Source organism: Glossina fuscipes, unplaced genomic scaffold (genome assembly GCF_014805625.2).
Source record: "Glossina fuscipes isolate IAEA_lab_2018 unplaced genomic scaffold, Yale_Gfus_2 2, whole genome shotgun sequence".
Lineage (NCBI taxonomy): Eukaryota > Metazoa > Arthropoda > Insecta > Diptera > Glossinidae > Glossina > Glossina fuscipes.
In genome coordinates this window covers 26,187,538-26,209,873 of record NW_023998416.1, presented here as the reverse complement: position 1 = coordinate 26,209,873, position 22,336 = coordinate 26,187,538, and the positions used below count along the sequence as shown (strand labels likewise).

Genomic DNA, 22,336 nt, shown 5'->3' with positions numbered 1-22,336 from the left:
AGAGTTTTCAACTTAATCTATAACTTTCAACTAAGTAGACTTTAAAGCTTTTCATTGTTTAAATTTGCCTCTCAAGAGAATTTACTTCGAATGCGTGCCATATTTAAAACAAGCAAGAAAACTATATTCGCCTAAGAGCAAATCTCTCATACTCTGATTGATTATAATTGGACAATGTTTTCTTAATCGACGATGTATTAGTTGTGGTCGATCGTGAAGGATGTGTATGTTAAAGTTTCACTTTATGTAAATTTTAGGTTAATTATGGGCGTGATTGGCCATTTTTTTTAAAACAAATTATCCATAACCGAAACAATCAATCAATTGGAACATGAAGTTAGCGAGACGATGTTAAGGTATCTTTACATCCAAGACGATATAAATATGAACATATTACTCTTATTTTGGGACGCAACGAAAAGGGGAGGGATTACGCCCATAAAATTTGAAGCCTCGAAGGACAATATAACTTGTTGTTGTGTTATTAATTAAAAACATTCCCCCTTTTTCCTATTAAGCGCGATTAACCTAATCGAACGCTATTAAACAAGTGCAATCCAGTCAAATTTAATGCTGAAATCGTGATAGAAATAAGTTTTGAAAAATGAAATGTCAAAAATTTATTTTTTACATAAAAAAAAAAAAAAAAAATTGTTTTCAAAATAAATTTTTATTGTAATTGCAAGTTACATCAGTCTCTGTATCACTGTAAAAACCTACTATATTACATCGGTTGGTGTGGTTCTCTTAAAAATCACCTGTTGACTTAGGAACTCAGTAGAATGAATCTCAAATTTATGTCTATCAGCTGGAGACTGAAGAGCAGTTCTTCTTCCTTAAAATTGAAAAGCTTGTAAAAAAATTAGGGGCTCGTGAAATATCTAACACAATCGTACCAAACAAATTTAACAGTTAATGGGTTCTTTTTACTTCTAAAAAGAAAAATTTTGTGGCAGCAGTCTTAATATATATTCTCTTTGAATCATTTAAGGGCTTATGGTTAGAATATCATAGTTATTTATTAAATTAAATTCTTAAATGTTTATTAAATAAATTGTAATTGAATTGCCAGCTCTTTGCGAAACATAAGATTTCTATTAACATCACACAAGTTCAAAAATGTATTCAACGTGTGGGTAGAACAAATGAAATTTTCTCTGCTCAAATTGCTGAGTTTATAAAACATACCTGACATAGCATTGATGTTGGTGTTTTTACGATATAAATTGTACTTGTCTACAAGCAAGCATACAGTGTATATTAAAGCGTAAAGAGATGGATGCCAATGAGAGAGCATTGAAGCTACTGCATTGTTGCTTTGTTTTAAACTGGAAGAGCAGGCAATTGCGGCTGCTGCAATATGATTAACTTGGCTTGGGATCAAAATGCATTAAGTTGGAAATAGTTAGAAAGTGATTTGCGAAATTTCATGTAAAGAGTTTTTCTCCATTGACGATGCAGAACGTATTGGTTTTGAGTTTCGCATTTACTACGAATTTCTAAAGTCTAATGAAACTGTTACAACCGAACTAGCCAAACTTTTTGACGCGCTTGGGGTAAAAAGACCATTTAAACGAAACGGGGCAAACGAATTTGTAAAGTGATTTTCCTTCATTACAATGCCTGCCCGCTTGCGACAAAAGTAGTTCTGAGAAGACGACACTCAATTTGGGCTGGGATTTTCGCGGCTTATTCTTTAAACGTGGCTCCTTGTGATTACGGCTGCTTCCAATCGATGCTGTTATATGTAGCAGATCAGTTGCTTATAAAAATTTGCGAAACAAATTCGATGACTATTTTACCTCGAAAGCACGAAACTTCTATGCGAAACGAGGTCATCCGTAAGCTACTCAATAAGAGGCAAAAGACAATAGATAACAATATTTGAATATTTCGATGATTAAGCTGTGTAACAAATATATTTGAAATAAAGTTGAATTTCATTAAAAAAATGCAAAGAATTTATTTGCATATCTAATATATAAGTTTTGATGCTGTAAACAATATGGTAAATTTAATTTACACCCATCCTTCAGTAATAAACATAAAAATTGTAAAAAAAAAAAAAATTTACATAAATTCCGTGGAAATTTAATAATATATTATGATTATCATTTTTGTGAAATTATTAAAGCTATGTTGTCATAATCAGCTATAGTTTGTACTATAAGCGTTATATGTCCCAAGCTACTCTACGTGGGTAAATTGTGTTGTGCGCATTGCTCATAACGGATATATGAATATCTTTTTTTTGTCTTTCTTGTTCACTTTCCATTATTCTTGCAATGTAATGCATAATGATGATGCACTAGCATGTGTGTTGTAAAGCGCCGCCTGGTGTGACGTCGTTGTTTGTGTTTGTGAGTCTGTCTGGATATGCACATATGGATATAACAATGCACCTGTAATTTGTCAAAAGTTTATATCTTTTTTATTTTTTGTTTATTAGGGTCCTTTATGTACATGCATATCCATGCATATGACATTTTTTATGTCATAAGCGACGTTATATTATGTTATTCAAATGTTTGGGATCAACATATATCGTTCTAGATCAAGAGAAAGCCATGCACCTTAAATAATCTAAGTTGTTATCTCCATCGAAAAGGTATGTCTTTTACTCACTCTCTCTCTCTCTCTCTCTCTCTCTTTTCTATTGTCTTTCAATATCGTGAGTCTCTTTCAACCGTTTTCTTTCACTTTTGCTCTCTTTCTCTCTGTCTCCACAACTATGCCACGGTTGTCTTTTTCAAGCTCACTCTTTCACGCTGTGTTTTTCGACATCCCTCTTCCACTCCTTCTTTCGCTCTCTCTCACTGTCACTCTCTCAAAAATGGTGGAATCCGAAGAACCTTGAGTCTAAGGAGATTATTCTAAATGAAATATTTGCACGAATCGATGGACAAAATAATTATCAAATATGTCGTTTTTCTGGCTCGGTCGCTGCCCGTTGAAAATTTGATTGAGCACGTGGGGTCTCTTTATAACATTTTATATGCAGTTTTGGTGGTTATAGGCCAAAAAGAACGAAGGGATGGCTAAATGTGTTCTGCATTTAATAAACTCTAAAGACCAAGTAACTTTTATGCTTTGCTTTTGATCTGATTGTAACAAAATTAATTACCGAATATCGCTGTCTTTCGAATCGGGCTATAACTTTCGTTACAAGTAACGGGAAGTAAGATCTATCTATGACATGCATAAAATAATTTGCTAAATAGTTCACACTCTTTGGGTGAGACTTTAATGTTAATAATGTTACGTAACGTTAAAAGTGTTTGCGTATTGTAACGTCTCAAATATGTTATGCCCTAACAGCAACTTGAAAATTATGGTACATTTTTTGTATAAGCAGAGCAACTTTGTAGGCTTTATTTCAACTACAAAACAGCATGCCTGACGTTTTCGTGGCATGCGGTCGTCGTGCTGTTTTTACATGAACTTATTTTTTAATTTCAATAAAAAACGAGGATATAATGCGAATCAGACAATTCGTTTCGAACCGTATATTTGCTTCTTGGTCTTTTGTTATTTTTCTTGTCAAAAGGATATCACATTCCATCCCATTGGAGTAACTGTTAACGAAAAAAAGACAAAAAAAAAAAAAAAAAAATGGGAGAAAATTACAACTAACGCACAGCAAGACTGATGGTTAAAGTGACAGTAGCTACACTCGGTATAAAAATGTTAACATGACATCGTAGTGTTGCGTTGAGAAGCTTTAAAAAACTATTTACTGTCTCTGGTAAAAGGTCCTGTTCGCCATTCTGATATGAATATCATGAGTGTTAAAATAGTGTTGGTTTTGAATTTTAAACGAAATAAAACAACTAAGGAAACTTTTATAACTGCAACGGATTGTGCATCACAACTCATCGTTTTCACTGATCTAATTGCATTTTGACACAATTTTTGCTTTTATTGTAGATAATTTTCCATGTAACGTTAATTATCCTCTCGTATACAATTAGAAAAATTAAGAACAAATTATACGGAAGTAATTTGGATATCCAAAAAATATTGGAATATTGTACAAGTTGATGCCAATTTCTAAAAGGAGCCATAACTACTACTCGAAAATCTGTGTCTTTAAACTTTACGTATAAGCTTTGTGGGAAAAGTGATTCTTTTTCCCTTAATTTGAAGGATAGCACTTCTGACTCGTGTGTATTACGAACGCTGTAAAAGGTAGTCCAACCAAAAGTAAACATGATGCAGCTTGGCCAATCGTTAACACCGACCATAAAGCTAAATATCTATCTAGTAATCATGATATTGCGAAACCCGGCCGTGCATAGCAAAACCCGTGTAGAGAAAATTAGCAGCTGTCATGAGCAAGCATTAGTCCTTCTTATAAAATTACTAGGTTCAATCAATGACTTATTTCCTGTTCGGAGAAGATTTCCGTTTTTATGACAATCACCAGAAAACGTATGTCCCTTGAGTACTTAATCACAAAAGATCGATCGTGCTGCATGCAAGGACCTTAGGTCACCTCTCTAAGGTCTGTTAGAGAGGTGAGCATCCAGAGAGAAGTGCTGCTTGGCGATAAACAATTGTTTGACGCCAGTTTTTATAATATATTTTATTAAAAAATCAATTTCAAGTGCGGTAGAGTTTTTAATAAAGCCGAAAGATGCTAGATGCTAGTGCTTTAAGACTTTAGGCTTCGAATTTATTCTCTAAATCAACACAAACTTATCCATTCTGACAATATGTATCTGTAATACAGTTTAAGAAGTGTACAGCTTTCAACCATATAATACTATACACAATTCCACTCTTTTTATGACTAAAAGTCGAAGTAATAAAAATAGCAATCGTTGTGTGCGAAGATAGTTTGCATGAAAACTGGCCGATTTTCTAAGAAACCGAAATCCAGAAATGGTAAAGCCAAATAGACATTCAAAACCGTTAATCTGCCTCACGCAACGAGCCATTGTCCACAATTCGCAACACATTTCGCGGAAAAAGCCATTAGCAGAAAAATGTCATAATGAAGTTGGGTACTGGTATCGGTATATAAGCAGAAAATTTGCGGAAGGCAAAGTCAAACCAGTCTAGAGATTTGAATCGCTACATTCGTACGAACAACACCGGACAAAGCATTTTAAATATAAGTCAATGTAAATATAAGAAATTGTAAATAGAGGCCAATGCAGTAACAAGAATCACAATTCGGTGGTACGAATGTAAAGACAAAAGAATTCGGATAAAAACGTCAAATTACTAAGTGCATGACCAAGTCTATGTTACAATTTTCTAAACAACTAATACTGAATCAAAGATTGCGGTTCACATATCGCTTATCCGCTCATAATCTCACCTAGAATAGGCAAAAAGTTATAGCGTGCAATCCATAGCAGGTATTAATATAAAGTTTAATACTAACTTTTTTACTGCAGGGCCTATCTGCTGAAAAATCTTTAAAAGAAAGAAAGAAATGATGGGGTCCTCGCATCACCACATATTGCCGATGGCCTACCATTAAATAACGTACATTAATCTACAGTTATACATACAAGGGAAGTGGTCGAAACAGTGATCCTATCCAAATCGCTTTTAATGACGTTCGTTCTCGGGCGAAAGCACTTCGGTGTACCAAATTTCATCAAAATATTTCAAAAATTGCTGCCCGTAGGTTGAAGGCAAAAAACGAAGCGAAAAAACGAAACTTAGCTTCAGAAAATAATGTCGAAACGATCGGCATAATCAAAGCATAATAAAAGCACACAAGAGAATCTTTATTCAGGTCCTTCCTTCCTGCAACTTTCCACAAGGCCGAAAAACTATTCTATAAAAGGGAACATGCTTCGCCTACCATAAATAGATGAAAAAACAAATAAAAAAAGCCAAAATTGTGGCAACGCTGCCATTTGTTAAATAAAATAATTGTTTAACCTAACTATAAGTCGCAGCTACCTTCTCTCTCGTTGCATGGGTTGGGCCCAGTGAGCTTTTTTTGCGTCTTACAGACTACATCAATAGTATCTCGTTTTGCTTTTCGAAATAACAAAACCATATGGTCAGTCATCAGCAATATACCAAAAAGGTAAAGAAATTTTCCTAGTTATGCGATTATAATGCTGTACATAATTATCTTTGTTATTTATATTTAATTGACTTATAATCAAGCTAACAAGTGTTTTCTTTCATCTATTAAAGTATTATTATAGCAATGATTTGCATTCAATTCTGCGCATAATGCTCTGTTTGTATTACCATCGTCTTATACAAATGTGAATTATTATATTCCTATTCACATATATTATACAATAGGCTGTAAGAGACCTTTCTATTTTTCCCCATTTTTTACATATTAATTAATTATTCAATCGAATTAGATTTACATATAAGAAAAAGGTGTAATTAAGTGATTAATTATAATGTTCAAATATTGCAATCATAGCGAAATTATAAGAGTAATGTTATTGTCGGACTTCATTTTCAATTCGCAATACAAATACAATTCTATACGGAATTGAATTAATTTTGTGTAACTTTAATTGCGTACAGCTTTTGTAGAATTTATAAACAATGCCAAGTTTCTGCTTAATAGATAAAAATAATTATGTCAACAGTAAGCGGAAAGAGAAAACTGGAGGAAAAAACGCATATATGGGGTATATGCAAATGCAAATGTCTTATAGGAAGAAAACTAAGTCATGGGCAAGACGGCGAAAAAGTTTTACTATTAAACAAGTAAGAAAGTTAAATTCGGTCGAGACCGAATCTTTTATACCCATCACCGCTATCCTAAAAGAGACAAAAAAAAATAAAAGAATAAATTTTTCATGTTCAGTAATATGAAGCAGGCGCAGCTAATTTCTTCTATTTTCAAAATAAAATTTTTGTCGTATAGGCTTGTGGGCGTTGTAGGCGTGTTCTTTGAAAAGTTTAGGTCAATTTCAAAAATTGGAAATTTGTAGACGATATCTTCATTTTCGTTGACGGGAAAATGTCTACCATAAAGTTGCGCACACAGACAGGTGGACAGACGAACAGGCGGTTATTTTTAGATGCATTCCAAATTGGCCAAGAATTTGTATATTTTATGGGGTTTTGAAGCTGCGCGTTCTAAAGGTCTTGAAAAAAACAATTGGATTTTGATACACTATACTATTGGTGAGGAGTGATCAAATTTTTCCATTTATGCGCACAGATACTACAGCATCGCCCATAAAATACGGGTTGAAATTTTTGTGCATTTATTTGCTATAGTTTATGTGCAATGAGCGGAAAACCAATCTTTTATTCCATTTGAAAAACAGAGGTGTTCTCAGTTTAAGTAGTGCTGTGGGAAAAATTTTGAATTTTTCTCCCAAATTTGAAGTCAATAGCCCCATTTTTCTGGCCAGGAGAATGATTAGAACAGACATTACACAAACGGACATATGGACAGACGGACATGCTTAAATCGATTTAGAATTCGATTCGTTTCAAGAATATATATATATACTTTGAGGGGGTTCTGATGCCTCCTTCGGGGCGTTGCAAACGTTTTGACAAAATGAATATTCCCCCACATCTTTCGGTGATGGTTATAAAAAAAGATTTAGATAAACGCAGGTAAAAACACTGTAATGCTGCATGGTCCACCATAAAATACTTGATAGCATCATTTCGCTTGATATAATATAATATAAGATATGCTTTATCTTACAATATATCTTAAGAATTACGACCTGTAGGTTCAATACAAGAGAACAGATCTGGCCGACGTACGAGTAAGTTTATGAATATAATTGGCGATCCATTTCCAGTTCCTCTGCATACATCCTTTTAGGACCTGTAGATTGAATGCAAGGAAACATACTTGGCAGACGGCCAGGCAAGCTTATGAATATAGGTTGATTTTTCTCCAGTCGTTCCGGATGTTACAAACTCAATAAACCTTTGCTTTGCAAGTGTTGTAGAGTAAAAAGGAAAAACTGTAAATATTTACACGAGTTAGTTATTTACTGGATATTGTTTTTTTTTTTTTTTTTGTTACAGATTTTTCTTTTCATTATTTTTATTTCTTTTGGTTTTCGAAACAGAAGGGAAATGAAGCAAAGCATATTCTATGAAAAATTCTATATCGTGCTTGTCAAATTCCTTATCCGATATAAAGTGAGCAAAAACATTGATAATATTAAGATGTTACAAGTGAAATCTTGTACATTTGTAGCTTAGTTAAGGAATACGTACTTAAATTCTCGCAACAGAGTAGTAAATAGTACATAACTGTGTATTCAAAATTCGATCGATGGATAGTAGCGGGCCCCTTGGCAACGGGGCCCTATGAGTGAGTGCTTTTGATATCATCAGGGATTTCATTGAGATCATAAAATCATCTCTGAATTAGGGATCGGCTTACGACTTCTCGTTATCGACCTATACTATGGTAGGAAAAACAAAGTCACTGAGATACCGAGGTTTAATGGTACTCGACTGCTTTCGTATTAACCTTGACTTTTTGTTTATTACTTTTACAGCGCAACATTTGTGATGACACGATGTTTGTGTAGCATAAAAATGCAAAGAGGCGGAGGAAGAGTAAATAAACAAACAAACCAAGCAAAAAATTTATTATTATTCTTATTATTATTAATTTCGTCAGAAAAATAAATTCTAAGACTAAACTCTTAAAGCACTAGCATCTTAGGCTATCGTCTTTTATTAAAAACTCTACCGCACTTGAGATTCGAACCCACGACCATTGATTTGCTAGTCGAGATTCCTCGCCTTCGGCCACTCAGAATTTGTTCTAAAAATTAGTAATCATATAAAGCATAGCTAAATAAATTGATTGAACATTTTTTTTGCTTAAATTATCAAAATCTTGTTTCTTAATAGCTAACATGATTTTTACAACTTCTATACCTGCGTAGTGTTTCTCTTTGTCCAATTAGTGTTTTGTATTGATTCTATTATCACTGACGATTTTCAGAACTCATCTCGTCTTTGAACTGAATTGTGATAGCTCTCTCCGGTCTATCAAGTGGGTACTGAAGATCACATAACCAAAGCGCTTACTTAGTTTCTACTAATCCTCTATTTCTACTTTTATTGTTCACACAAATTTTTCTCGTTAATTTCATGTTCATTTATGCTTTTCAAATTTTCTGCCATCATTAGTCAAAAGCAAAATAATTGTTTGACTTTATTATATTTTGCAACATTTTAAAATTTCCGAGATTACGTAATTTTTCTATGTCTATTGGAATTCACCGTTTCCCTGCCAATCTTAAATATGTCGTTTCATAACGATGTATTACTATATTTTTCTTTTGAACATGAAGTTCGATAGATATTTTGCTTTCGAGCTAAAACATGACATTTTACACTCGATGTCGAGCTAATACTCATACGCCACCGAGCACCATCAAATTTCATTAACCAATACTCCTTAACGACAACTGTCGGCCCAAAATACAAATTTGGTATCGGGTTTGCGTTATAACGAAAACTGTAACCCCACTCCAGTTCCATTTTTTTTTTAATATGAGGGTCTGAAAAAAGCGAGGAAAGAGAAAGGGAGAGGCAGATGGTCGCAGCCTAGTAGTTTCTTTCGTTTTGCTTATAAGATCATAAGAAAATTTTGACTTCTTACTGCTGGTCGGTAGTACAGCGGATATATATGAGAAATTGAATGTAGTGAACCTATTCAGATATGTCCGGATATATACGCTAATGGGGTCATCTAGTGTAGTTATTGCTCGATTTAGCCTGTCTGACCTATCAAGGCAAACAAATTTCTCGGATTGAATTGTTAAGCCACACCAGGACTGTTAGATATAGTTGGTAGTTTGTTGCGACGTTGCTAAGGCCTACGGCAAGCTAAACGGCATTCCCCATAGCAACGTATATTGTGAACTTTCCCGTTTTCAGTGGTCAGTAGTGAAATGAACTAATATGAAAGTGAAACTAAGAGAATATGATGACCTTTTCTTCGCGCAACATGAATTATGATGATTGTGCGGGAATAATGTAGGAGAGTGTGATAATAGCATGTGCTTCCAATAAAATTGGTTATAAAATCTTAAATCGTGCGGTTTGATCCTCCGCGTATAAATTTTCTGTAACGAAAAGGAAAGGGCGACTTAACCGCGCCATAAAAACATTACCAACTTTTTGGTTATTCTTGCCAGAGTTGTTTTTTTTATCAATGGTGTTGGCATATGCTTCTATGAGTGCCTTTGCCAAGTCAGTTTTTATTGATCCCGCTTCTGTCATAAATTCTTATGTCGTCGATCGAAGTTAGAAGAATTACTCAAGGGTTCGATACGAAAGGCACTCCGAAGAGTCCGAAGAGGGTTAATGAAAATCCTCTCCCTCATTAAATTGATTGGAACCGAAGTTTGCCTTAGGGCGGGTAATAATTCCTTCAGGGCCGTTTTCAATATGTAAATTTTAACTGACAGCTTATCAGCAAACTGGTTTTTTAACTGACAATCAAATTACGTGCCTTCGACCATTATAGATTTTGCTAACATGATCTATTTTGGTAGCTATTGCGAGTGGTGTTAACCATATTATGGCTTATATCATTTTCTTTCTTTTTCTTGATTTACTAAAGAAATTATGGAATATATTTGATGTTAACCGAAAGTTAAATTTATCTACTTTTCACCTTAAAATTTTATTGAAATCGGTATTTATTTGTTAGAATGAAGTGCATTTTCTTAAAATAATTTTCCTTTGACAAATGAAATCCCGCACTGTCAACATTTAAATGCTTAATGCATTCTAAATACCTCTCTTGCACGGAAATTTTCTTCTTATATGTCGCAAAGCAATTATTAGATATAAATTTCACAGAGCTGTGTGATTGTCAGCTGAAATAACTAGCTCATCAAATTGCTTATAATGCATCAATCAAATAAAGTCTGAAAGCGTCCAAGCTTGTTTGCAATACATGGCAGTTTCTAGCAGTCTCAGCTTTGAATGAGATTAATGTTTACGAATGAATTACTGGAAAATGAGAGAAAAAAAGTTTATGCAAATTTCTTATTAAGGCACACATGATGCCTAAATGCTTTCTTTTTTACCTTAGAAAATACTCTTATACCTAGAGAAGCGATAAAAGTAAAAACATATATCTCTTCTAAGTGATATGAGGGTATAAAGTTAATATTCTTCATGTTTTCAAAGCAAAAAAGAAAAAAAGTAACATTTCCTATGCCTTCTTACGCTAAGGTAAAGAAATGCCTTCTTACGCTAACGTAAAGACTTAATTTTTTGTTTTAAAAATAAAAAGAAAACTTTTTTTTATTTTTACTCAAAGAAACTCTCCTCGTAATACTTTTAAGAGCAATAACAAAGCATTAAAATAACATTACTAGTGTTTCGAGGGCAGACACTAGGTATCCTTAAAGTCTAAAATATGAAAAGTAGACGTTAAAAGGCTTTTTTTTTTTTTTGTATGCTTACTTTACTTACTACTTTACTAAATTTGTAGATTTGTTTTTTCAGTTTTAATATGCATGACAAGATAAAAAGCAGCTACACTATATTCACTGTATGGTAGGTAACTGAAAGCAAACGCCTTTGATGTTCGAGACAGTCCCTAATTAGCTGGTCGTCTTAAAACAAAAATTAAGAGTTTGCTACACCTCTGGCCCTAAATTTTACACAACATACCTAATTAACAATAAGAGGACTTATCTAGTTAATTAACTACCTGTGAGTACCTGTAGTAAGATTTAACCTCATAATGCTCGCCAATGTGTGAACTGGCGCCCGCCAGACAATTCCTATAAGCCTCAACGCACTCTGGGGAATATTGAATCCTATCCTATCACCTTTATTAATTCGCTTTACGAATCGTTGAAAATCACAGCCACCAACATGCTCCTCGAAGGTTCGTGCCCAGCAATCAGGATTTGCTAGCACTACCAGAAGATTCCCTCTACTTAGAGATAGATAGTGAGGGAATCCCTCAGCACCGTGGAGCTCAAATTTAGGCTTTAAAACCCTTTATAGCGATACTCCATGCGACCGCACTTACATTTGCCTACCCAGTTAAAAACAATAAAGCTTGAGACGAGTTTTGGTTAAGCCAAGATGCTTACAGCTTGTAGGCCCTTCTTCGGTTCTGGGCAAATCAAAATATCGGCTACGTGTTATTATTATCACTATTATTACTAATATGGCCAGAGAAATAAATTTAAAGACTAAAATCTTAAGGCACTAGCATGAACTTTATTGGAAACTCTACCGCATTCGAGATTTGAACAGGATCATTGAATTGGTACTCGAGAATTTTAGTCTACTCGGCCACTCATGGGCATACTTTTTACTTAAAACATTTAGATGCCTCTAGTAAATACGATATTTTATTGGTTTAATTTTCTGGCCTAAAGATTTGTAAAGACTGATCAATGAAACGATTCACCGATAAGGAAGTAAGGGTTCGATGAGAAGAGCTTTAAGTTGCTCAAGAAAGTAATGCATGCAAACAGTTGGATGTTGAATGTTTTGCTCACAAAGTGATATTAGTGCCACAATTATTGGGTTATATGATAGCTGTAAAGAATGATCGTTGGAGGATGCAAATGCTGCCTAAGAAAGAACTTGTTACACAAGACATAGATGGTATTCCGAGAAAACTCACAAATGGTCAGAGCGTACGCGTTGGTGTTATCACCAGGGATCAAACATCCATTGCTAAATGCTGTAGGCCTGTTGGAGAAAGATGACAAGCCGGAGTCCACTATTTCAAACAATTTTCAATATGTTGAGTTCTCATTGATGACAATGATATGTGAAAAATTTTGTTGTGGAAGAGTGGAGTACAAACTTCACCCTCTACAGTGAAGTGAACACTTGTAGGTTCTCTTTTGGATTTTTGATAATATCTCAGTTTGTTTTTGTAGTTTGCTTGTAGTTTGTTTGTTGCCCATGTACCGAGCTTAGCGATGGTCGTACTTGTATGAAGTTAATGCTGGTAATTTAAGAAAGCATTATTCGGGACCTACGATCTATAAGAGGTTTGAATATCGAAGGATAAATTGTATTATTTTCAACATAGTTTACTCTATTATTTTCGAATAATCGAATGTGCTTCACAAAGTTCTAAAAAGAAGTTGTAGCTACCAGAAGTTGGAAAGAAACGCCGATAGAGTAGAAGTCGCGCATTTTGCGATGAAGCCTGTACGGACCAGTTACGGTATGCTTATGATGGAATGCGAAAAACATTGAGGATTGTACTTGAATTAGATAGTAGTTGTGGACTCTGAAAAAAGATAGGAAGGCTGTATGATGAATACAGTCGGCCAACCATACGTCTTTAACGGCTTATTAGTGATTGAGAAAATTCCTTTAAACACCCAACATACACTACAATTAGGCTATTTTTTGTTTTAATCTCTACGTAGGGCTCTACATAAGATTAAGCGAGTTTGAGAGAAAGGAGATGCAAGGAGAAAAAGACAAAGAAGTTGCATTGCAAGTGCTTTAAGAACTTGGTGGAAAAATAGTGGCATGTCATTTTTACTGATCAACAACGAGTCTACATGTATATGGGCTATGCTCTGGATCACTAGTGGAAAAAAAAAAAATAAAAATTGAGTATTGAGTTCTCAACTTTAACCGCTAAAGGCTTAGTATTTTTTTGTAAATAATTTATCTATCCTTCATAGTTTGTTCGCTACTCATAACGTATTGCCTTGAAAACTGTGTAACGAAATAATTAACATCATTATCCTTCGAGATTTCGAAAATGCCGGTATTTAAAAGTCATCATGAGCCTTCTTTCCTGTCGTCTACATATGCACATATGTAGGTAGGTTAACATTTCTTTTTGTTAAGTTTTGTTTAATTTTAATTTGTCACTAATGTTTCTGTTGCTTTTGTTCACAGTTTAACGTGTGTTAAAAGTTAAATGTTTCTCTCCACCTTTATTTTCTTGGGTGAAAATCTACATGCACTTGTGACTACATGTTCTTAACTTTATGTACATATATGTCAACGGTAATGTTTATTTTATTATTATTATTATTATTATTATTATTCACATGTGTGTGTGTGTGTGTGTGTGTGTGTGTGGATTGTGTTGATTATAACAGTATAGTACTTTAATGCGCGACTGTGAAATAATTTACATCCTTTTTGCGTGAAAAGCTCATGTTTAGAATATAAATGAGTTTTAATATGTATTTTGCAACACTTCTCTACATATTGTTTTTTTTAACGTTTATCTGTGACCGACACGAATACCGCGAACGACACAGTTATATTAACGCTTGTACCGTTTCACTGTTATTAATTATTTAATATCATTGTTGCATTTGTCGTTGTTTGTTTAGTTATTCATATGCGCTTATTCATGAACAATACATTCGAATGCATTTCAACAGTTAACGGCTTATTTGCACTGAAAATTCATTTCACCGTCTAAACAACAAAACAGGAAAAGGATCGTTATATAGACTTTCGCAACACATTATGAAAACATTTGTCCTCATAATTAACTACTACGGCTTTAGCACTACTAATGGAGATACCATTAACAATATTGCGTAAAGGAATTAATTGACGAGAAATAGATCAGGACAGAGTGACTTTTTTCCCCTTTGGAACATAATTTGCTAAAACGGTAATTAGGAAAGCTTTACAATAAAAAGTCGGATATCATTGAGAAGAAATTTCGATCAAACTTTTTAAAACTTATTTATATAAGCAAATCGATCGTAGTTGCCAGGCACATTGTTAGAATACATTATATTTTCGCTATTTATTTGTTCAAATGCCATTTAGAAGCTTTCAAGGGCCAAGATAATACGTATGTGACATTAACGTTAGCAAATGGAAATGTTGAAGTGTTGAGGATAGTGTTGGTAAGAAATGAAATGACAGTTGAAAAGTGGGAGAATAGAGTGGTAACCAGCGAGGAAGCGAGGATGCAGGACCGCTTGAAAAGAGATGTGAACAAGGACGAAAATGGCAAATGTATCCTTAATTTTTTCTACTCTAAGAAGGATCAAGTCGCCGTCTTCTAAGTTTACCTATTAAACTATATCTTTGTACTGGCACCAGGTATATAAATAAGTCGCTATCGGTTATTCTGGGAAATGACTTCCACTTAACCTCCATCTCTTTTGTATTATACAGCATAGCCTTTTCAAGCTTTGAGTAAGCCGTGCTCTTTGATCATGACCTTATCACAAGGACAAAAGAAAACGCTCCTGAATCATGAATGGGGATTAAAGGCTGATAGGTAGATAGATAGTTCCAAAAGATTATAGTGCTTGTCAGAAAACCATAGCACTGATAATGGAAATGAAGACTCTTGTTACCATATTGTAGGGGATTTTTAAGCGCGATTTTTTTAGCCTAATGACGCTCGGCCTCATATTGCCATACCCGCCCAATAAACTACACTGAGCTGGAGATGATTTGCTATTAGATTTGATATATAATCTAAAACTTGAACGACGTTTCCATATTTCGACGATGAGGAGATCCAGTGAGTACTTTGTGAAACGTGTCAAAAACTAACTAATTGCGATTAGACACAAAAACCTTTTCTCTTTACTGCATAGGGAAATTGAGAAGTTCACGAAGTATAAAACATATATATTTGGTTAGCGTAGTATGATTAACTTGTGAAAAATATTCACAAGTGTCTTTATCTTAATTCTGCTTTAATATGGAACAAATCTGAGAGATACTAAGGAGAAGAAACCAAGTTTGTACTCAGTATACATAGACAAATTCTATTTAAGACAAGGACAATATTCTTAACTAATACTTACTTAATTTGGAATATTAGATCGGCAGTGAAATACCCTAACTGTGATAATTTCAGTGAACTTTGTATCTATCAAACAAATGCTTGCAAAAGTAAGCGACCGAAAGTAAGTAAACCGTTGTAAGGCGTAAGTTGAACAAATAATTAATTAATTAGTTAAGCTGTGCTGAGAATTATTATTTTTTACGTTAAAGCATTACAGTCGCGCCGGGGCGATTTTGCTTTATTATATTCGTCATAAATTACAAAAAAGTAGACAGTGTTGCCATACAAAAAATCTACACCACTTGTGGTATAAGGAATACTGTGGGCGTATGTATCACATAGAAGGGCTCAAGGTAGAGCCACTTTTTATTATAACGGGCGATTCAGAATCGTAATCTGAATTGATCTAAGCCTGTCTGTCCGTTAGATGGCTGCCCATATAAATTCTGTTCAACCGGTCGCAACTTTTGAGATATCTTGATGAAATTCCGTACAGTGACGTGTTTTGACCCAAGGACAAACGCTACTGAAAATGACTCGGATCGGTCCTCTTTTTCGACCAAAACTCATATGACGCCCTATTCTGAAAAGTCGTTATAAGGAAAAAATTGCAAATTTCGAAAGTGGCTAAGTAGTACTACTTCGGTATACTAAATTGATATGAAAACTTTAGACCGGCTGAAGCAATTTTTGAACCTCCTCTTATATAGCGAAAACTGAAAGAAGGTGTCATTATCAATGCTTCATGATGATAATTATATCATAATAGTAATTTAACATAAAAAACGAACTGTTCCAAATTTAGGTCATTCCGGCCCATTTTTTAGATCCTACCCTTTCCGCGAAAATTGATCCTTTGTAGAGTAGAAAAGCCTTAGTTTTAATATGTGGTGATGAAAACTGACCCATAATAGTAATTTAATACAAAAATGAACTCTACACCATTTTGGACCATGTACGCCTATTTCTGGATCTTGTCCTATGTAAGGATTAAGCTTACACTACCTTAGCTTGCATAACGATATGAAAAATATGCCATTATAACCATTTTTTTAAGACAAGACTTTGCTTTGGAAGTGATTGTAAAAATCTTTCGATTCAATTTGTTTTCAATACGGATCATTTCCGTTGGTCAATAGTTGCCAGTGAACCAGAATGTTATTAATATCTCTCAAATTTTGCAAGCACATATAATAAATAATACATAACTTACACGCTCCCTTTAATAAGTTCCTCAATCAGGAAGAATCGTCTCGGTATACAGAAAGCAGTAACATAAGCGATTTGAAATTCCTCGTTATCTATTTTAATTAAACCACATATGCGATTAAATTTTCTGGATTTAATAAAAAACATGGAATTATTGGGGTTGCCTAACCTTTAGCAGTGGGAAAAAAATCAGTTATTAATTATTAGTATTAAAATAAATTAATATTTAATTAACTTATTAATTATTTAAGTATTAATTATTATTATGAAATCTTTAAAGTAATTATGTATTATTGAATTTTTATTACTTTTTTATGCGATACGTTTTTGCGGTAGATGTTTTTGTAATTTTTATTGTCGTTTTAGCGGTCATGTAAACAGGATATCCGGTTTTTTGTTATGCCTTAATACGTTAAGTTTATTCCATTTGAATGCTAATAAAACAAAAAAAAAAAAAAACAAAAACAAAAATAAACAAAAAAATGAAAAAAGGAAAAAGAATGCATCGAGAATTCACCCCCTAAAGTTGCTTGCCATGTAGTCGCAAGAAAAAAATTCCTTTAAGTGGTTATGGGCTGCATGCATGTTAAAAAACTAACTTGTTGCTCGTTTACATTGCGGTTGCTTTTAAGCTTTAATAAATGTTGAATATGATGACAAAGAAGCGGAAAATAAAAAATAATAATAAAAATGAAAAAAAAAAAAAGAATAACAATAACAATAGCAACATGCGTTTCATAAAAAATGTTATTTAAATATTAACAATTCATCCGCTGCAGTATGGTCTACGAGCCTGGTTTCACCTGTGCACTTGTAATTCACTTTACCGAGCCCGTTTGGTTATTTGTTCAAAATGTTAAAGGCTTAAGTGAAATAATATATGTATTTATATATGTATATATTCATATTTTATGCACATACATAGCCAATAAGTCATAGGTTAAGTTTAAAACCGAGAGCAGTCAATATGTGTCGATAGTAATACAATTCATCCAAAATCATAGGCATTGTGCAAATGTGTGAGTAATTTTTCTATTTTTTCTTCTTCTTCTTCTTCTTCTTCTTTTTCCTTCCTTTTAGTATTCGTCCATCAATGTTTAAGTGAGGGTATCATGTGCTTAATACTTCGAATTTCTAATGTTAAAAAAAAGAAAAGAGGAAACCATTTTTTTCCTCTCTTTGGTTTTCTTTTTTTTTGCTCCATTCTCTTCCCGTTAACTGAAAAATGTGAAACTCACCACCACATGCATTTTTTTCATTTTTATTCTGTGCATTTTTCACCAAAAAACATCTGAGTTGTCTTCCTCTTTTGCCGTGTGGCGATGAATTGTGTTGCCATACTTTTTTCGCGCACTCATGTTTTTCTTTGCGGTTTCCTTTTTCTGTTAACTTTTCATATACAACTGATACGCGTATATTCACCTATATATATATATAAATGTAACTATTTAGGCATGCGTGTGTGTGGGAATTCCATTAAACTCAAAAACTATGTTCGCTATTTAATTAAATTTCGGTATTTTCTTTCAGTTTACTTTGCATTAAATATGTTTGTATTAAATACCGACATTGTAGTACCTTAAGTTTGCCACGTTAGCTGACATTAAGCATTGGAAAGTAACGTGTATTCCTTAAAGTATTTAAACATTCAAAATCGCTTGACAAATTGTATTACATTGAGATATTGAATAAGTTCCCATTGCTTTCGAAGAAAATACTTAAGTGGGATTTCTTCATCTAAAAATGTTATCTTTAAACTTTTCACAACACGGTTGCGTGAAGCTTGGCACAAATCAAGTTCACTGCCAAAAACGTCGTTGCGGGACTTTCTCTTCTTCGAATGATAGGATGGTTGAATGATGACAGCTGGCGAACATTGTATTATGAATCGCTCAAAATAAACAAAATCTTCACTCGAGTGTGATATTAACAACAACTAAGGGATCTGAACTGAAAAAGCGGCATATTATGCCGTGATTTTTTTTCATGAGAATTTTTTATATTTAACAACGACCAATCACTTAGGCGATGTCAAAAAGAAAAGAAGAAAAAGGTAGCTGCAGCCTAATGAAGCGCGATCCACACACACTCATGGCTATCGATAAAGTTCATGTACACCACTGTACCTCGCTCGTTTCAGCTCAACAAACTATTTCGAACCATGTTCCGATAGTAGGATTCGAAAAACTTTATAGCGAGACGCGATTCCTCATTAAATACCCAACATCACGTCGCATTTACTTGTTCGAAGACTTTTAACAATAAGGCCTTATAGGGCAAGTGGTTAAAGAGGTAGCCGGATCTAAACTATTTTCAATAGCATTCGTCCTTGGTCCAAAATATGACAGTTGACCAAATTTCATTCAAATATTCCAAAAATTACAGCCTGTGGGTTAAACGCAAGAAAGTAAGACGGACGGACAGACAAGCTTAAATCGATTCAGAAAGCTTTTTTTTTTTGATGTGATCAAAGGTTCATTCGCGTGTGATGGAGCGGCGGTCACGAAGAAAGAGGAGAAAGAGAAAGAAAGAAAGAATAGGAAGCTATCGCAGCCTAGTGGATGTGCGATTAGACGATAAGTATTATTCCTTTACCGACTTAACACTCACTTAAGCTGGGACGAAAGAACATTTTTCCGCACTTGCGATACTGACTTGAAGTCTCGGAGGATTTTAAATTAAAATTTTTAAAAAAAAAATATAAACAAAACATGATTTTATGTTAATTAATTAAAACTTGGAATGAAAAATTTTTTATACTACTGTCAAATACGAGACTCAAAAAGTGAAAGTTTAGTTAACAACTGTGACCAAACCAAGCGCTGACACGTGAATTCCTGATCGATAACCATTCGACCGGTGTATCATTTTAAGATATAACTTCACATCGTTCTTTAAATTTTACTTATCCTCCTAACTTGTGCCCCTTTTTTCCTTGCAGCGCGATTTTCAAGCAAGTAGCGGGCATTGCTTGTGTTCAAATTCTCAAATTCTTAACTTGGAATAATTGAGAATTACATTTGCAAAGTCCACAAATAGAATAAAACATGAATTTTAAGACTATGTAAATTTTTAATTGATTTTATTTGCAAGTGTAATGAAACGACCTAACATTATCTCAATTGAAAAGCGAATTATACATGTGCATGCGTATCAAACGGCAGCGACTGCAGCTTGCGTATGCAGATATGTAAGGGAGGAAAAGATAATTTATATCTAGTTTGAACTAACTTAAAATGATGTGTAAAATATTAATGCACTACGTTGTGTCTGCATTAGCCAAAAGTAACTGATACGTTTCATAGGCTAATGCGCCACGAGCGCCTTGCAGAACGACATAAATTAGACAACCTATGGCAGAAAAAAGTACATTTCATTCAGAATTCATATATTAGAAAAGGTAATACGTTACAACAGTAGATAGATCCGCGTATATCTTCTGGGCTGCGGCACTTATATAAAAATGATAAAATGGTTGCTTTTGTCCGCATTTTTTTTTTTTTTTTTTTTTTTTTTTGAGATAAAAGCAAAGGTACTAAGCTGGATAAATAATGTCCAGCTACTATGATAGCCGATGACGTGTGATCTATTGTCATAGTTGTTGGTAATGATTGATATTCGGCAACATTAGTTATGGTGGCTTTATAGAGACAGACATTTCCATAGTACATTCTATGCTTTTGTTCTCTCTTATGTATGTGTGGAAGTGTGTAAATTTTATATCTCTTTAACAGAAGGTAAAAGTCAGGCAAGACCGTCCATTAGGTACCACACATTATTTTGCATTCATGAAATATGAAAAAATATAGCCTGTTGCCATATAAGGCGCTTATATGAAAGTGGCTCACGCTTTGCATAGTAAATTCACACGTCATGACAGTTCCGAAATAATTTACATCGTGAAATATTACTAACACTTGTTGCTGCAACAGGGCTTACATCTACGTGGGATAGCGGTAAAAGCCGGCTTAGGGTGGAGTTGAAAAGCTGTCCCACCTCAATACGCCAAATTGCTCTTTCTCACTGACTTTTGCGGACTTATATTAAAAACGAACAAGTTTTTCAAACTGAAAGTATTTGGTTACGGTTGTAAATCAATAGATTTTCAAAGATTTTTTCTTGTAATTTTCTTGCTCGTTGCCGGTCAACCGGGCGTTTACGTAGATCACGTTCATTGCTTAGCTCTGCATTCTTCATCCATTGAGCCCATCTTTATTTTCATGGCTGCAGCAATTTTATAAAGAAAGTGATTGCAATTGACCCACTTTAGGGATGCATCATCGGGTATATATCGTCGATCAGAAAAATCGAATATTGAAGTTGTCCAAAATCATTAAAAATGCTCTTTAAATATTTTTGTTGAAGTTGCAAAGTTGAAACGAATCAAACTGGCTTGCCCGGTATTTCCAATCTTAAGCAATAAAGCATATAAACAAAACAAATATGGAATCCATTGGGAATAAAGCTCTTTTGCATAATCCTTTGAAAAAAATCTTAAACACAAATCCATTTGATCAGTTAGTTACCTTAGGGGCTTTCAATTCGGGATCGCCAAATACCATACATTTTTTTAATTATTCCTGACCTGAAACGGATTCATGGCTTGCGCATATACGACCACGCTTAAATGCAGCCATCCAGTATTTGGGTATTTATCGAATGGAACAGATTTCCAACAATGATTTCTTTGGCTTTTCTTTAGTTTCATTTAGCTCATTGTCTTTCCAAAACTAATGTATAACCACTTCAAGGCGCGCAAAATTATTCACTTTAAAAATAACTATCAGGTAAGTGCTAACACACTTACATAATATCCTAAATAAAATCTCCAATCTTCAAAATTGGCTCTAAAAATTTTAAAAATTTGGCAATTTTTGGAGAAATTATGCGTTTCTCCTGCACCCTTTATTCCATATATAAATAATATAACGATTTGAGGATAAATTCGAGTTCAACCAGCAAAGACATTTACCAACTCCCTTAGCAGAGCTGTGCAGAAGCCCTGGCAGAGTTGTGTTGTATTTTAAAGCCTACTCTCCTCCCACATTCAGAAACATTTTTGCGTACAGTTTTGTGTACATCTCACTCTCTCCTGAACATGTCTTCCAAAGGAAATAAAAAGTTCTAATTCGAGTAAAAATTTTTGAAAACGACTTACCAAGCAAACCAATACGTGGTTCATTAATGTTCGCAGAAAAAACGAATTTAATTCAAATTCAAATTCCCTTTTCTCTGTTAATGACATACACGCAGCATTGCTCTAACAAAAAACAAAATTCTTTGATGTTTTTTTTCCCGCATATGTACCCATATGTACGTATATACGTTAATGTAGATTAAATATGTAAACTTAATCCTGCTTGTTAGAGAATCCGAAAAAAAGGGTGAGGAAGATAGATAGATAGA

At 34.0% G+C, this 22,336-nt stretch overlaps 1 protein-coding gene across 4 annotated transcripts in view; it reads left to right on the top strand.

Moving 5' to 3' along the window:
* The window catches only part of LOC119633706, a 444,941-nt gene that overhangs the window by 13,476 nt on the left and 409,129 nt on the right, over positions 1-22,336 (top strand). The window contains exons 1-2 of one of the 4 annotated variants that reach the window (XM_038027398.1): positions 13,676-13,768; positions 13,846-13,956. The exons of the other annotated variants lie outside the window; for them this stretch is intronic. The gene's annotated coding sequence lies outside the window, so the exon portion shown is untranslated. Of the gene's footprint in view, positions 1-13,675; positions 13,769-13,845; positions 13,957-22,336 lie in introns of those variants that run through there. 4 annotated transcript variants of the gene reach the window in all.